At 31.0% G+C, this 16,200-nt stretch overlaps 1 pseudogene; it reads right to left on the bottom strand.

The window, feature by feature from the left end:
* Positions 1-6,098: 6,098 nt before the first annotated feature.
* On the bottom strand, positions 6,099-8,037 carry LOC100243973 (cytochrome P450 81Q32-like; annotated as a pseudogene).
* Positions 8,038-16,200: the final 8,163 nt, after the last annotated feature.

The following is a 16,200-nucleotide window of genomic DNA, read 5'->3' as shown; positions in this document are numbered from 1 at the left end:
TCATCTCCAAAGATCTCGGTCAGAGCAGGCATATGCCAAACGTGAATACCCCCAGAAGCCACTGGCAGAACACCTAGTAGAGTGGATAGAACTTATAACGAGGTCTCGAAAAATAAGTAATTTTTGTTGGGCCTTTATCCTTTTTTTAGGTTCATTAGGGTTCTTATTGGTTGGAACTTCCAGTTATTTTGGTAGGAATTTGATATCTTTATTTCCGTCTCAGCAAATAATTTTTTTTCCACAAGGGATCGTGATGTCTTTCTACGGGATTGTCGGTCTCTTTATTAGCTCCTATTTGTGGTGCACAATTTCGTGGAATGTAGGTAGTGGTTATGATCGATTCGATAGAAAAGAAGGAATAGTGTGTATTTTTCGTTGGGGATTTTCTGGAAAAAATCGTCGGATCTTCCTCCGATTACTTATGAAAGATATTCAGTCCATCATAATAGCAGTTAAAGAGGATATTTATGTCTTTGTCCTTTATATGGAAATCAGAGGCCAGGGGGCCATTCCTTTGACTCGTAGAAAAAAAATTGCTTGATTTCCCAACTTTTGTTGGCTTGCCTCTCCTGCACGCTTAATGGCGCGCATATGACCTAATTTTTTTTAACAAAAATAGAACCATTTATGCTGATCAGTGTTTTTTCTAAGAAGCAAACTGGCCAATTTAGGTTTGAATAGCATTATTCTTTTGGCAAAAGTGGTATATCTTAAAGAGAATCAGTTTGCCTGCAATACTGAAGTTACCAATGAATGCCCTTTTATGATTTCATCTGTGTAATATTCTGGTTCTGATTTTTGCATTGAAAGCAGATGATTGATCATACTGTTTTTATTCACAAGGGCCCGGCTAGGACTTCGATGCTCATCAATAAGACCTCGGAAGATCACCTCTTTCTTTGTTTTGATCTTCACCAACTTCTTCTCCTAACCCCCAAAGTCAACCCACCGTAGTAAAGGAAAAAACTCTCCTGGATTGGATACCCAGCCAATTCAAAAACCCCTCTCATTACTTCATGAAAGTGCTTGGCTTCCTCAAAATCCACATCTTCCCCATAGTACCGCTTTCCTGCAACCATTCTCATTATAATATTACATGTTAGCTCTGTAAACATTAGTCTCAACTCTACCCTTGCAAAATTATCCCGTGAATTCTGAGACAATCGGTGTAGTAAAATCTTGATTTCATCCCTGCGGGTGCCTATAAACATGTTGAGGCGATTTGGAGAGAAGATTTCCAGTGCGCTTAGGCGGCGGAGATTGCGCCAGTGTTCGCCATACGGTGCTGAAGTAACGATGGTGTTGTTGTAGCCTATGTACTTGCCAAACAAAAAGATGGGCCGGTTGGCAAAAATGATGTCGTTCTTAGTGAAACATTCTTCAACCGTGCATGGAGAGGATATGATAACAAGAAGACGAGATCCGAAGCGGAGGGAGAAGATCATCATTATATTATATCGGAAAATAGGTCAATTAATGACCCAAATATCATTGTTTTATTCCTTTATTTTAACTTTTAGGTTGCTGATGACACAGCCAATGTTAGTAGAAAATTATTTGTTAATGGATGCTGATCAAGTTGGATTAAGCATCCTTCTCCATTGATTTGTGTTTCCTTCTTCATCTATTAATTATTAGGTAGAAAACAGACACGAAAATAAGTTTGCAGGCTAGTGGTTGTTATAGAGGTATAAATTATGGCCCCATTCCTACACAATTTAAGTTCTCAAGTCAATTGATAGCTCATGCTATCAGATTTACGAGGTCATGATACTATTTATTCCCTCATCCTATTTAGTTTATCTGTTATTTTGGTCAATTATCCATAAGATTACTCAGTCGTGTTTGGCAATTATTTTCTAAAATAGTTATAAAAAACAATTTTTGAAAATAATTTTTAAAAACTGTCATCTAATATTGTGTAAAACAAAAGTACGTTTAGAAACCTGAAATGTTTTTAACTTATTTTTAATATGTTTATCCAATGTTTTATTTTTAATCATTTTACATAATTGTATAATTCTTTTTTAAAATAACCCTTAGAAAACAAGTGAAAATAACATAAAACAACTAAAAATTGTTATCTTAAAATACCTTGTTTTCTGTTTTTAAGAACAGTAAACAGTTTCTAATTGCTAAACATGTTTTCTTGGTTTTAATTTTTAGAATAGAAAATTATTTTCGAAAACAATTACCAAACAGTCCTTAATTTATATAAGACTATGTTTGGTTCTCGGGAAATTTAAGGAAAAATGTGAAAGAAAGAAAATAGGAAGGAAAATGGAATGAAAGAAAATTTGAGAAAAAGAAAATTTGAAATTAATAAATTATTTTCATATGGTTCTTCAAACTCATTTCATTTATTTTTTTTAATATATACAAATTAAATAATTTTAAAATATATAAATTTGTAGTTAATTTTCATTATATTTGATTTTATTTTGTATCTTTTTATATTAAAACCAACTTTAACATTTTTTTTCCTCATTATTTATGGAAACCAAACATAGACTAAGAAATAAGATACCATAACATTTTTACATAATTACCTATAAGAGTATGCAAGATTAAAGTTAAATTGAATTCCACTTGTGAACATGTACGATGTAGAATTATAATATTCTATTATAATTATTGGCATTTTTTTCTAGACTAAAACATATATTGTTGAATTAAAGGTTGATGAATGAAGAGCTAACAAAAATGACCAAATCAACAATGCTTGTTATTTTTTTGGCATAAATATTACAATTTTTATCCGTTTATTTTGACTTGGCATGATACTGCCAAAACCATACAAAATTAAAAGTTGGGTTTAATTTTTTATTTTTTGAATGTACATTTTTCTTTTACCAATACTTAGCCAAGTCTGATGATCATGTAACTTTGTTGTGAGGAAGTTGAAAGTGAAACTAACATTTCTATGGACAGATAGGAGGTTTTCTAAGTACATATGTAATACTAATCATGTTTATAGTGATAATTTGAATGAAATTAACACTGTGTTTGATAGTACGTAATTTTGAAAAATATTTTTACCATTTCTAATTCTTGAAAAATAAATATTTCAAGTATGAAAAAGACTAAAAAATATTTTCTAAAATCATTATCAAATACACTCTATCTCCTTATTTATTAATTAATTTTGTCCTATAAGAAGCTATGTGGATACAAAGCTATTTAGTGTCCCTAACCTTTTTTTTTTTTTGTAATTATTATGGATGCAAGAGACTTTCTTAGATCATTATTTTTTCATTTATAATAAATATTGGTATTTATCTCAATTTCATTATCTTATTATCTTGGCTTGAAGCTATTTTTTCTTTTCTTTTCACTTTGAGTTATAATGATAGTTTGAATCATATTAACTCTTATTTATTAATTACGTTGAAACAAAGTTTACATGGATACATAGCTATTCAACTCTCAAACCTTTTTCTTTTAATTATAAATTGGAAGTATAGTGTAAATATGATTAGTTTATTATGTTGAAAAAAATGTAAAAACAATAAAAGATCAAGAAAGGTGAAAAGCTAGAAGAGTAGAGCTACCAACAAGTGGTATAAGAATAAGAGTATTGTTCATATCAAAGCCAAAAGATTACGGAGGGTGAAAAACGAGAAGATAAGTACCATAATACCTAAGAATATGCAAAATAGATAACAAGAAAGTTACAATTTGGTCAGCGATATTATGACGGTAAATAATTACAAATTAATTCAACCTCAACTCTTAAAATTCACAAGTAAGAATTTTAGTAACTAGTGGATTAAATGTATGTCTTATTTAGATCTTAAGATTTATAGCGTTTAATAGATCATGACTATAACAAAGTGGTTGATTCAAAAGAATTTGAGACACTATCAAAGGAGTAAAAAGACTTATTGAAATATTCTTATATATATATATAAGCACTCTATGCAATATTCTAAGCAGAAAATGAATCCATACTTGAGAAAATTTCAAAAGTAGAAGCATAAAAATAAATAAAGGTATAAATTAATCTACACAAATTATATAAATTAATGTAATGATCATGTCAAGTGAATGGCGCTACGAACATTAAGATGTGAATTCAAGTCTCTCCGTATGATTAATGACTCTAAATTGATCTCACATTATTTTGATTGGGTACTTATAAACTAGATGTGGGTTAATGGTGAAAGGCTTGATGATTAAAAAAAATATAAGAGAAAGTCATACATACGATCTTTACATGCAAAATTTGAATATGTTGTTGTAATTAAATGAAGAAAGAAGAAATATCTTCACTTTCACAATTGAAGGGTTGATGAGCGTAAGTATTCACGTGAATAATGGATGAATAAAATAATTGACTCTACTAGTTTGGAGTAGGTCTTGAAAAGTAAAACGTCTACAAGAGGTCACGATGATCAATAAAGTAGCAAAGGTCAAGGTTATGGATGTAGAGGAGGACACAACAACTCCAATCATAGAGATGGGGATATAATAAAAATTATTCTAGAGGAATGGTCAACATTCTTGGATCTAAAGACAAGTCACACTTATAATGTTTTAGATGTAAGTGGTATGGACACTACAATTCAAAATGTCGAATGAAATTATAGAATGAACAAATAGAGTCGACAAACACCATTGAGGTTGAGTAGAATTTGATATTGGTCTATAATGTAACAACATCTAACATAAACCATAAAGATGTTTGGTTCTTTGATACAAAACGGAACAATCACACGTGTGATAAGAAAAAATTGTTTTTGCAATTTGATGAATCAGTTAAATGAAAAGTTAATTTTGGAAGTAAATTTAAAGTCTCAATCATGGGCAAAGATAATATTAAAATACATTTAAATATGTCACTAATGTTACCATAGTAGATCTATTTTTTGTATTAGATTTTTTTTTAATTTGTTTAGCATGGGACAATTAACAAAAAAAAACATATCATTAGTATTTTTAGTAGAGTTTGTACTCTTAATGATAAAAATAAGAAGATGATTTCAAATGTGTAGATGACAAAAAAATATGATATTTCCTATGTTTTTTCAACCAAAACTTCATTTTATTTGAAGGCAATTGTAGAAGATTGCAATTGGCTTTGACATCTTCCCTTTTGTCATCTCAATTTTCATGGGTTGAAGCTCTTGGTGCATATGAATATGGTGATAGGATTATCACTAATTGATGATCCATATCATGTTTGTGAAGAATGTCTACTTAGGAAACAACATAGGAATCATTTTTCAATTAGAATATCCAAAAGAGTTAAACCTTTAGATTTGGTGCGTGTGTATATGATTTGATGAGATAAAATCTCTTAATTATAACAAATATATATTGACCTTTACAGATGATTTTATAAGAAAAAACTTGGATTTATTTGTTAAAAGAAAAATATAAGGTTTTTAGCAAGCTTAAAGATTTCAAAATTCTTGTTGAAAGACAGAATAGTTGCAATATTAAGATATTAGAATCTGATAATTATAGGAGGATTTACCATCAATGAATTTTATAATTATTATAAAAGTCAGGGCATTTGACAATAATTAACAATTAACTATACACCTCAATGAAACGGTATAAACAAAAGGAAGAACATAACCCTAGTAGAGATGACAAGAAGCATGTTGAAGGTCAAGACACTTCCAAAAGCTCTTTGGGAAAAAGCCATTGCATGTTGAAACCCAAAAGCATGTTAAGACAATTTGAAGGGAATATTCCAAGAAAGCCAAGGTGGGGGAGATTGCCCTATTGGGTCACCATAATGTGCTAAGGATGCATAACATGGCATAATTGTAGGCAATTTAACTGCCTTTCGAGAAGCAAGGACTGCAAGCTTTAACATATTTTTTAAAAATAGTTGGTAATGGGACTAATTGATGCAATATCTATAATTATTCAATTTAGGTTATTGTATATGATGAATGTTTAATATTTTTGGCATGAAAACTATATAACAAAATTGCTCATTTAGATAAGAAAAAAATAACAAAAAAAAGTTTACATAATCATAATCTTTTATTTTTAGACTAGGCTAGCTAAAATAACATAACAAATATATATGATGAGCACACTGATAAAATGTATGACACAAATATATGACAATTAATAATGCTAACATCAACCAGATGTCGCTTCATTGTTTTATAATACCTTTCTGATAATAGCACGAGCTTTACACATGGCTTCCAATGGCTCCAATTTGGGCATGGTGACTCCTTTCCCTTCAGCCATGTCAACCTCCTTCTCGCTAGCTCTCTCCAACTCATAACACTGAATCAATAACCCCAAAGTCAAACCTATCACTCGATTAGCCAGGCCAGCACCGGGGCAAGCCCTTCTTCCTAAGCCAAATGGCAATAGCTTGTATGCCTCACCTTCCTCATTTTCGAACCTCTCTGGCTTGAAACTTGTAGGATCTTTCCACGACTTAGGGTCTCTGTGAATGGCCCAAGCATTGACCAATAATATTGTGCCTCTTGGTATATCAAATCCTCCTATTTGGCAATTGTCTGAAGAAATATGTGGCATCAAAAGTGGGGTTGCCGGAAACAATCTTAAGGTTTCAGAAATGATACTTCGAAGATATTGTAATTTGGGGAAATCTGATTCTTCCGTCAAACGATCTTTTCCAACATGAGTGTCCAATTCTGCTCTAGCTTTCTTCAAAACATCAGGATGATTGAGTAGAAGAGACATAGCCCATTCTATTGTCGTCGCAGTAGTGTCAGTACCAGCAAAAATTAAGATCTGCGCAATGCAATATTTATAGATTTGAGAAATATTGAAAACGAAAAGTAGGACATCATTTCTTGTTGCTTTTTCACTCTTTATTTCCTCACACCTGCAAAATTTTGTTATCAATGAAAATAAAACTGAATATGCAGCGCTAAAAGAATATGCAGCGCTTGATCTCCTGCAGACTTAATGGCAAATGAATCATTTATGGTCAGTGTCTTTTCTAAGAAGCGAACCAGCAAGCCAAGGCTTAAATAGAATTATTCTTTTTGGCGACCTGTTTCTGAAAGACAAAAACGCAGAAGTTCACTCACCAGTGCAAGCCCTTTTATGATTTCGTCTGTGTAATATTCTGGCTCTGATTTTTGCAGTGAAAGCAGATGATCGATCATGCTGTTTTTATTCACTAGACCCTGGTCAGGACTTCTATGCTCCTTAATAAGACCTTGGAAGATCACGTCTTTCTCTCTATTGAGCTTCACCAACTTTTCTCATAACCCCCAAAATCAACCCACCGTAGTAAAGGCAAAAAATCTCCTGGATTTGACGCCCCAGCCAGTTCAAAAATCCCTCTCATTATTTTCTGAAAATGCTTGCCTTCCTCACTATCCACAGCTTCCCCATAGTACCTCTTTCCTGCAACCATTCTCATTAGAATATAACATGTTAGCTCTGTAAACATCGGTCTCAACTCTACCCTTGCAAAATTGTCCCTTGACTTCTGAGACAATCGGTGTAGTAAAATCTTGATTTCATCCCTGCGAATCCCTAGAAACATGTTGAGGCGATTTGAGGAGAAGATTTCCAGTGCGCTGAGGCGGTGGAGATTGCGCCAGTGTTCGTCATATGATGCTGAAGCAATAGTGGTGTAGTTGTAGCCTATGTACTTGCCGATCAGCAAGCGAGGCCGGTTGGCAAAAATGATGTCGTTCTTGGTGAAACATTCTTCAACAGTGGACGGAGAGGATATGATAACAACAGGACTGGATCCGAAGCGAAGGGAGAAGATAGGACCATATTTTTTAGAAAGATTCTGTAATTGCCGATGAATTGGTGGTTTAAGGAGGAGATGGAGGTGACCAAGAATCGGAATAGCAGGCGGGCTTGGTGGGAGGTGGGGATGTATTCTTCTTCTTTGGAGGAAGATATTGAAAGCAAACAAGAGAAAGAGAAGACATAGAGATGTGCTTAGCCATGTAATTTCCATGGTTGTGTTGATGACAAACATAAGAGAAAGATGGGTTCAGATCTGAAGGCTGTTAAGAGTCCTGATAAAGCCAAAATTTGTTTATGATATATCTTTGCTTAGGTGTTCTAGATTGTCCGGGTATTTTATGACACGTTAACATTTTTAGTTTAAAAAGTCTTATTTTGTGTTATGATTGAAAAGTCAAAAAGAAAAGTATTTGGAGAACACGTGTCAATTTCGGATTGGTGAATTTCGTTTTATTGTGTCGGTCAATTAAACGAGTTGAAATTTTATGCCATGTCAGCCTTAGGGTAGAAAATTTCTTAGGATTTTAGAAATTGAAATTTTCCGGAAAATTAAAAAAAAATGAATTGGAAATCAAATAAAACAATTAGAATAAAGAAAAGAAAATAAAATAAAATAAATAAAATAAAAATATTCATTGGGCTTTAAATATTGGCCGTTTAAGGTAATGGGTTGTAAAAGAAAAAAAATAATAATAATAATGGAGTTGGGCTTAAGTGGGTGATGTCATGGATTAGGCTTAGATATGGGCTGGTGGTAGGAAGTCTTTGTTGTTAAAAAAAAAAAAGGAAAAAGGGGAGAATTGGAAAATGGGCAGCACGCGGGGAGAGAGAGAGAGAGAGGGGGGCTACTGCAGAAAATTTGGTCACTCGCCGGATCTTTGACCGGCCGTTTGGATGGGCAAACAACCTCTGTTTCGGCCCAAATTCGGTGGAGGTGCTCTATTCGACTAGAGGAACAAGTCTACGATGGCTGATTTCGTTTTTAACGGCCAAATTTTCATATATGAGGTAGGGGAAAACTAACCCTAAAACTTAAATTTAATGTATTTTTCATTGGAAAAAAATTATAAATCTGATAATTATGAGTTAATTAGGTAATTTTGATGTTGTGTGAATTTTTTGGAATGATTTGGGATTTTTTTTGGATTTTTTTGTAATTTCCGGAATTCTTTGTAATTAATAAATAATTATTTTAGGTTGTTAAAAATTGCTAGAAATGTAGGAAAATTCCGGAATTAGGGCAAGATTTTAAATCTAGTGACTTATGAATTTTTGAAAATTGATTGGAATATTTGCGGTAATTTTATTGTGAAAAATTAGTTATTTTCAAATATTGGGAATTATTAGAGTTTTTGAAAAATTCTGAAATTGTGATATAAATTCAAGTATATTGATGTTTGAATTTTCGAAAATTTTTTGGTATATTTTCGGGAATTTTAATGTGAAAATTTTATTTTATTGGGTTATTGAGAATGTTGAAATTATTGGAATTGTAGAAATTATTAAGGAATTTTGGAATTTGTGGCATTCATTTGCATCATGGTTGTATGAAGAAATGAAAAAAAAAAATTGTGAAAAGTGTATGAAATGGAAAAAAATAAAATAGTGATGAAAAGTGAAAGCCCGTGTGAGACGAACTAAGAAGGGAGAGAGATCCCTAGGGTGAAAGACCCAAAAGTTTACCCCGGGAAGACTCCAAATGGGGAGTATATTTGGGTGCGGACGCGTATCTTTCGGTGAAAGCCCGAGAACGATAGTGCATTGTATGATTGTGTGTCACACGTTTATATGTATTCATTTAATGAGTGGATGTTGTGGAATTAAGTATAGTGTTGTATGTTAAATTGTGTGACTTGATTTATATTGGTGAATTGTTGCATTTGGGTTCTTAAAATATAGTAATCCTCCATTAACCATTTGGGTGTTAGGCACCCTACTGAGCAATGTGGAAATGCTCACTCCTTTCTTTTTATATATTTTTAGATGCAGATATCACTCCTAAGGATCCACAGATGGGACAGGGAGGACTTCAGGATGCCCCTGAAGCGGTTTAGTGGAAAAGGTTTTTTTTTTTTATTGTGTTGTGGTATTGAGACCTTGTAATAAGTGAATTATGGATAATGTAATAAGACCTTAGTTTGATTAAGGGGATTTTTATGAAATTTTATTTTGGGATGCAATGATGTTTATTAAATCTTGATGTGTTTAAGTAAGGTTTAAAATATTGTTAGTTGGTGAGAACCCTAGTGGGACTTATATGAAAAAAAAAAAAAAAATTAGAGTGTTTTAGTTGACTGCCAACGTGGAATAAGAGAAACCCTTGGGGTCAAACCTTTGACCTAGGATCACTGGCCAAATTTTGGGTCGCCCGGAATTTGGGTCATGACATTGTCAACATGCAAAAAAGTATATGTGGTTTTGTTTCGCTTCGTGATCCATGAAATTATATTTTATTAATTTGTACCAATTATAAAAATGAAGAATCCCAATTTTCCCTTTTTTATCTTCATTTCTTTTTCTTTTTTCTTTTTGGGTAAATCTCAATGAGCAGTACTATTATCTTCTAGATCTTGCCCATCTTTTGTGAAGAATCTCACACCAACTGGGTTATCAATGGCAGTGTAGGCAGTGGAGTTCAGCTCCTCTTCCATAACGCAGACTGCGGCAAGAGGTTTCTTAAATGATAGCATGACGACTTGGCTGCAAAGGAGGCCCAATGCTGAAATGTTAAAATTCCTCTGAGGCCCACCAATAATAGAATACATCTGCCATTCCAATTTTTGTGAAATGAGACCTCATTGATGGGGTTTTTTTTATTATTTTAGTTGTATGGTAGGTTTGATATTTTAAGTTATAAGTGGAAAAAGATATGAGATGAAGATAATGATCTCATAAATATAATACGAGGTAGAAAGAAATGTAAAGATGAATCGAACACATTCGATAGAATGAAGGATTTCTTTATTAAGGTGTAGATGAAAGTTGGAATTAATATATATGAGATGTTTCTAATCTAATAATTATATCTAATTTCTATCTCAGTAGAAAATAAAAGTGGATATCATTATCATATTTGAAATTAGGTGGATGACACCACTATTCTTTTTTTCTTTATTTTAACTATTAGGTTGCTAATGATAGAGTCAATATTAGTATAACATTTATTTGTAAATGGGTGTAGGTCAAGATGTCAACTCATGCTATTAGATTTATAAAGACCGACGAAATCAACACTCTCTGTCTACAATTTTTTTAATTAGGTTATTTTAACTTGGCATGATACAGCCAAAACTATACAAATTTTTAAGTTGGGTGTTAATTTTTTTTTTCCATTGATGTATACTTCTCATTGTCTTGACAAGATTTGTCTTCCTTTTTTCCATTCCTTACACTGGAATACCCTATTTCACGAAATCTTATTCGATCCTTCTTTTGAAAAAAAAAAATCCTTTAAATGCTATGTCATGAATGGTATCTACCCTTTTTTTTATTTGGGTTGGATGAAAGTCATGGACATCGGCCCATTACCAAATGTATAAAGTTATTAGTTGTTTGTTTTGATGATCACTCATTGATTGAGTTTTTTATTATTTTAGTTGTATGGTAAGTTCGATATTTTAAGTTATCAACAGAAAAAGATATGAAATGAAGATAATGATCTCATAAATACAATATGAGGTAGAAAGAAATGTAAGGATGTATCAAAGACATTAGATAGAATGAAGGATTTCTTTATTCAAGGTGTAAATGAAAGTTTGAATTAATATATATGAGATGTTTCTAACCTAATAATTATATCTAATTTCTATTTCGATAGAAGTCGAAAGTGGATATCATTATTATATTTGAAATTAGGTGAATAACACCATTGTTCTTTTTTTCTTTATTTTAACTCTTAGGTTGCTTATGACAGAGCCAATATTAGTAGAACATTTATTTGTTAATGGGTGCAAGTCAAGATGCCTGCTCATGTTATCAGATTTATAAAGATCGACGAAATTAGCACTCTCTATCTACAATTTTTTTTAATTAGGTTATTTTAACTTGGCATGATACTTCCCAAAACTATACAAATTTTTAAGTTGGGTGTTAAATTTATTTATTTTTTTCGTTGATGTATACTTCTCATTGTCTTGACAAGATTTGTCTTCTTTTTTTTTTTTTCATTCCTTTCACTAGAGTATCCTATTTCACGAAAACTTATTTGATCCTTCTTTCGAAAAAAAAATAAAATCCTTTAAATGCTATGTCATGAATAGTATCTACCCTTTTTTATGATTTGGGTTGGATGAAAGTCATGGACATCGGCCCATTATCCAATGTATAAAGTTATTAGTCGTTTGTTTTGATGATCACATATTAATTTATTTTTTAAAAATCTTTAATCCATTGTTTTGATGCTCCATGTTTAATTTGTATATCTAAAAAAAGAATCGTTAATTGATTATCAATTTAAACATTTTTTTATAATAACATGTTTTGATATCATTTATTAATTATGGTTATGTATAAAGTTGATATATTTTATCTATTCATTGGTGTCTGTTAGGGTTAGGGTTAGGTTTGTTATTTATGGGCATATTCTCACTCAATTTAGGCCCTGATTATATAAGATAGGAGGGTTAGGTTACTCATTTTGGTCTTCCATTGGGTCCTTTTGTGGTTGTTTATTGGTAATGATTATAGATATTAATTAAATTGTATGTCATCCTACACTTTTTTGGAGTGGTTACAGTTAATATTTTGTGTGTTTTATTGGCAAAAATATTACTTTTTCATATCCTTTTCTTAAAAAATTAATTTTTAAACTTTTCTTAAAAATGTTATCTTGGGTCACTAGGGTTTAAATTTTTTTTATGTAAAAGGAAATGCAACCAATTTTTAATTGTATGCATCTTTTCATTATTTTTTAAAAAATTACTTTCTTTTTCTTCGAAACACAAATCAAAGTTCATGGTTCTGGATAAAAATGGAATCATCCTTAAGCTTGATGAACTTACTAATGTTCATATGAGGTTGAGGATACATAAATTAAACTAGTGTATGGTAAATAGGGATTTGGTGAGCCCTACATACTTCAAATTTAAGCTTGATGAACTTACTATAATGTTCATATGAGGTTGAGGATACATAAATTAAACTAGTGTATAGTAAATAGGGATTTGGTGAGCCCTACATACTTTAAATTCTCAAAAGTCTAATATCACTGTTTGATGTATTTCTAACCATTAAAAACAAATGTTTTAGGGTTTTTCTAAAAAAAAATTTATATTTGAAATATATTTTCACTTCTTAAAACTTGTTAATTAAATTTTGTTTGGGCTTAAAATCCTTTTTCAATTAGGAGAATTAAGTTAGTTTTTACACATTTCCCAATCTGACCTTGTTTTGGACACTCAAGTTGATTATGAAAAACTAAGTTATTTCTTTTTCTTTTCTTTCCTTTTCTTTTCTTTTTTTTTTTATTTAATCTAAGCTTCTTAATTACTTCATATTCTTCATTTGTTAAAAATTGATTCCCCAAGTAGGAGAAAAAAATTATTTTTCCACTTACTTACCTATCCTGCAATCAGGGTCTATTTGTCTTATTTTAAAAATCATTCTTATGTGATTATAAAGTAGACATGTTGAATTAATTGTGTGAATTTTATCAGGCTTTTAAATAGGTTAATTTTTTTTTTTTTTATGTGTTATTGATGAAATATGCTCTGTTTCTGACCGACTTGCTTATGATTTATTCTGGTATTAATTGGGGCATAGTTTGATGATCAGGTCTTTTGGGTTGTAATCTAAACATATAATATATGTTATTCAATTTTTTTCATGATAAAATTCTATATTTAAGTTTTTTTTTTCAGATTTATTTTATCCGTTGACCCACTGTGCTATATTGGTGAATGTTTGGAAAAGTGACGATGAATTTAATTTAATATGGAATAATTGGTGGTGAATTGAATTGATTTGACACTTGGGTTATATTTTAGATACTTGGAGAATGATGTACATTTTTTTTTTTTTTTTTTTTGATAAAATATCACTTCTAAGTTTTTTTTTCCGAATTTATTTATTTTGTTTGTATCTCTATTTTTTAAATAAAATTGTTTCTTTAAAATATGATTTCTTAAATAAATAAAAAAATCTTAAAACAAAAATCATAGTTTTCTCTAAAAGATAAAAAAATACAATTATATTGAAATAATTTCTTACAAAGACGTTTCTTATTTTTAATCATATTTTAAACTTATAATATATATATTTTTGAAAATATGATTTTTTCAAAAAAAATAATAATAATTCTAAAAAAAATGTAGTAATGCTAATATGGTTTGAGACTATATTTTTATAACAATAAAATTATTTAAAATATTTGTATTATAAAATTATTTAATTTTATGTACTAGATTCAATATATAAATAATAATTATTAATTATTGTGGATATATTATTTATAAATAATAATATTATCAATTAATTGACTTACACATTATTTCTAAATAATAATATTTATAAAAATATAATTATTTTAATCATATTTTAAACCTATAATATATATATTTTTGAAAATATGATTTTTTCAAAAAAAATAATAATAATTCTAAAAAAAATGTAGTAATGCTAATATGGTTTGAAACTATATTTTTATAACAATAAAATTATTTAAAATATCTGTATTATAAAATTATTTAATTTTATGTACTAGATTCAATATATAAATATTAATTATTAATTATTGTCGATATATTATTTATAAATAATAATATTATCAATTAATTGACTTACATATTATTTCTAAATAATAATATTTATAAAAATATAATTATTTTAATCATGGATATATTGAAAATTAGATATTTGCATTCTCACATGTCTATAAGTACTTAATTTATAAAATTTAAATTGTTTTCAAAACATTTTAGATATCATTTAAATATAGTTTTATTGTTATTCTAATAATCAAGTTCAAGGTTGATTTAGAACTAACCAATAATATTAAAATCAGCATAATTTAAATACATGAGATTCATTATTTATCATTCTTTGACCTTATCATATCCTCACTTAACACTATTTCATAGTTAATAGTGGTGAGTTTTTTGCTTAGTTGAGAAATAGTAAAGAGTTTTAAAATTCTTTTTCATAAAAGAAAAAGAAAAAAAAATATGGAGAAAAAATAATGTTGGTTATTCATAAGTCTTAATTCCTTTTCATGACCATTAATAAATTCGATCCTCCTATCTAATAGGCATAGGCAATTATACCAAATAACATAAATCTTTAATTATTTTTATTTTTGTGGACCCCTCTTGGACCAATATTTTTTTCTCAAATCCGAAAAGAGTCATTCGAAAGTAGGGGACAACTTCCAGGTGAACCCGCATGGGACATGTGGCAAAGACGGCATGGTGGTAGCAGGAAGCAGGTGCAGACTTGTGGGAGAAGAAAAACTGAGCGGGAAGAAGATTTTTGAGGGGAGAGAGAAGAAAAAAAAAATCGGGAGAAATGGGGTTCTTTTGGGGTGAGTTTTCCAGAGATGGAGTGGGGTTCTGGGGAATTTTTGAGAGCTTGAGGGCGGGAGATATTTTGGAAGAGTGAGAAATTAGAGAAACGGAGAGAAAAGAGGAAGAAGAAGATTAGCAGGGGAATTTTCAGTTTGTAGAGAGAGAAAGCTTGAGAGTTTTCTTCAATGGTTTTGATTGTGACCTCCTCTTCTGCCATTTCTGGCCCAATTTCCATACGCTTCCTCTGATAACAAAGCTCCTCGAATTGGATCATTTTGGCTTGCGGATCGATCCAATGTTTTGTTGGCAGCCGTGAGTTTTTCACGGAGACGAAGAGCAATGGCCGGAGTTTGAGCCTTTTCACCGCCGTTGTTCTGACGGGAAACATCTTCATCACAAAACACCACAGCTCCTCTCACCCCCAGGTTCATCGTCCATTACCCCCACAGCATGATCTCGCCTCGAAAAATGGTTTCCGGGCTCCCCATCTTCAAGTTTTGGTATGTTGTTGTGAGCTGTTTTTGGATATACAGCTGAGGGAAATAGGCCTTTATTTTGGTATGTTGTTGTCTACAGACCATTACTCGTCATAAGGGTTCTTTATGCAATCAGTTTTTTTTTTATTCACCATCTGGTTATCCAGATTCTAAGATGTAGTGGAACAGCTGACACTTGTTAAGTATAATCATGTATCTTCCACGACTGATTTGGCAAAACCACATAATACTGATCTCTTTGAACCCTTAGAAATATCACCTGATGTTCTTCCACATCTTTCATCTCCTACAGAACCTTTTTCACCAATGTACCCATCCTTTCCGGCTACATATGAGCCAATCTTGACAGGGAAATGCCTTATGAATTTTTCTGCTATTTCAAGTACCCTGAACAAAACAACACCTGATTGTTCTCAACCTTCGGTTGCAATCCTGATAGCAACCCCGGGCCCCATTTTGCATGGCCACTTTTGGCCTAAATCACCATA

The sequence above is a fragment of the Vitis vinifera genome, chromosome 7 (genome assembly GCF_030704535.1).
Source record: "Vitis vinifera cultivar Pinot Noir 40024 chromosome 7, ASM3070453v1".
NCBI classification, from domain to species: Eukaryota; Viridiplantae; Streptophyta; class Magnoliopsida; order Vitales; family Vitaceae; genus Vitis; species Vitis vinifera.
This window is presented reverse-complemented; position numbering and strand designations above follow the sequence as displayed.